The following is a 2,606-nucleotide window of genomic DNA, read 5'->3' on the forward strand; positions in this document are numbered from 1 at the left end:
ACAGGATAAATAGGTCTTTCACCATCAGAATGCCGGATCATGGCTCTATTGCTTAAGAAGATTTTTTCCTGAAATTCAAGGCCAAGTGTTGGCAAACTATATAACAATAAAGAGTAGTTTCATGCAAATTTGAATACTTAGAGGATAATGGGGAGAGGAAGAATGCCTTTATGTCCACCATTGTTAGCCAGCACATCTTCCTCAGTGGGAAGATGAAAAAAACTGTATTATTGAATCTTTCCATGTATGCAGAAAGTTGATTTCTAAGAATGTCTTACAAGCTGTGGTCCAGGTAGTCCAACAATGGCTGCCTACCAATGGAAATTTGAAGAAGCCAGCAGTTGTTCATTCCATGAGGCTGCATGTCTCAGCTGGTCTTCAGTATACACCAAAACACCAAGGAAGAAGGATTGAATGCTGGGAAAGTAATTTACTTGGTAGCCAGTGCTAGGGCAAAGAGGCAAAGAGAGAGAGCTTCCTCATTCAGTATGCTTCATATGCAGGCTGCCGCAGAGATGCAATCCAGATTAAAGGTGAATCTTAAACTTCATTTGATTTTTACTTTTTTGGTGTTTTTGAGACAGGGTTTATCTGTGTAGCCTAGGAACTCCTTCTGTAGGCCAGGCCAGCCTCAAACTCAGGTAAATCCAACTGTTTCTACCTCCTGAGTGCTTTGGTTAAAGTGTACATAGACACCAATCAACCAAAGGCAGATTTCACCTAAAATGATACAGATTAAAGATGGACCTTTTTTAAAACATTCAAAAAAATCCATCACAGGTATACCCAACTCTTAGGGTTTTAGTTAATTCCACAAGGAGTAGGTGTGACTACCAAGAATAGCACTCACAACAGCCAACAAAGAAGAAATGATAAAAGTTCTTACCTGCAGGAGTCAGGGAAAGCATGCTTTTCCTAAACAAAGGAAGTATGTGGATTTTACTTAGGAAAACTGGACATATTCATGTAGAATTCTCCCTATTCCTAAGCAGGCAAGTAAACAAATCTACTTCTGAACATGATAACAATGTAAAACAGAGACATTTAGGGGTATTCTTAATCCAATGTCATGCAGAAATGTATATAAATTATAAAATCTTTGGAAAAAATTGTCTCTGGAATGCTGAAAATCAATGAATCACACAGTAAAATACGTATTGCTTTGAAGCTTATTCAACCTGTCAATCTGATGTTCAATGTCGAAGATAACTGTACCAATGCTATTTTCACCAATAGAAAAGATAGAGAACACAAATAAAGGAAACTTCAAGAGAAAGACACTTAAAAGCACTGTATACTCTGCTCTCAAATGAATGGTTGTGATGAACTATATTATCCTCAGAATGAAGCTGCTTGTGCCTCTGAGCAGGCTGGATCAGTGGAAGGCTACAGCTCCTTCTTTGAAAGACCTTAGGGAAGACATTTAACTAGCCCTGGCTGCTGCCTGTCTCAGGGCTGTGACATCCCTGTAGAAAATTCCATTGTTCACTTTTTGTAACTTTTAACAAAATGAAATATTATGAGTGTTGTCCATGCGTGTGTCAGTGCACAGTACTTAGAAAGGTCAGAAGAAGGCTGCAGATGCCTGGGACTGGAGTTACAGCAAATTGTTAGCTGCATGTGGGTCCTAGAAATGGAACCTGAGTCCTCTGTAATGACAGCTAGTGCTCTTAATTACTGAGCCATGTCTCTAGCCCCTCTTTTTATTTAGAATTTATTTCCATAAATTGTTTTTCAGAAAATTGGCCGTCAAAAACCTCAGGACCCAGCTATACCACTCTTGGGAATATACCCAAGGAATTCTCAATCTTGCCACAAGGACAAATGGTCAACTATGCTCATAACAGTATTGTTTATAATAGCCAGAACCTAGAAACAACCTAGATGACCCTCAACTGAAAAAAATAGGGCACATATACACAATGGAGAACTACTCAGTAGTAAAAAACAAGGATATTGTGAAATTAGCAGGCAAATGGATGGAACTAGCAACTATCATCCTGAGTGAGGTAACCCAGACTTAGAAGGACAAACATGGTATGTACTTACTCATAAGTGGATACTAGATGTAAAGCAAAGGATAACCAGAGTGCAACCCATAGTTCCAGGGAGGCTAGCTAACAATGAGGACCCTAAAAGGGACACATAGATAGCCCAACAAAGGAGAAATAGATGAGCTCTAAATGAGCAAACTGGGAGTAAGGGGCATGGGTGGAGGGCAAAGAATGGGAGATGAGCATGTAGGGGAAGAGGAGGTTTGAGCTGGAAAGGGACAGAGTTTGAGATCAGGGAAAGAGATACCATGATAAATAAAGACATCATGGGAATAGAAAAATAAACAGGGTGCTAGGAAAGTTCTCAGGTACCCACAAGGATGACCCCACCTTTGACTACTAGCAATAATGAAGAGAGTGCCTGAACTGGCCTATTCCAGTGATCAGATGACTCAGTACCCAAACTATATTCATAGAGCCCTCATCAAGTGACTGATGGAAACAGATACAGAGATCCATGGCAGGGTGCCAGGATGATCTCTGGGAATCCAAACAATGAGAGAGAGGAAGGATCCTGTGGGCAGGGTACATTAAGATCATGATGAGAAAAGA

This window comes from Peromyscus eremicus, unplaced genomic scaffold, assembly GCF_949786415.1.
Source record: "Peromyscus eremicus unplaced genomic scaffold, PerEre_H2_v1 PerEre#2#chrX_unloc_3, whole genome shotgun sequence".
NCBI lineage: Eukaryota > Metazoa > Chordata > Mammalia > Rodentia > Cricetidae > Peromyscus > Peromyscus eremicus.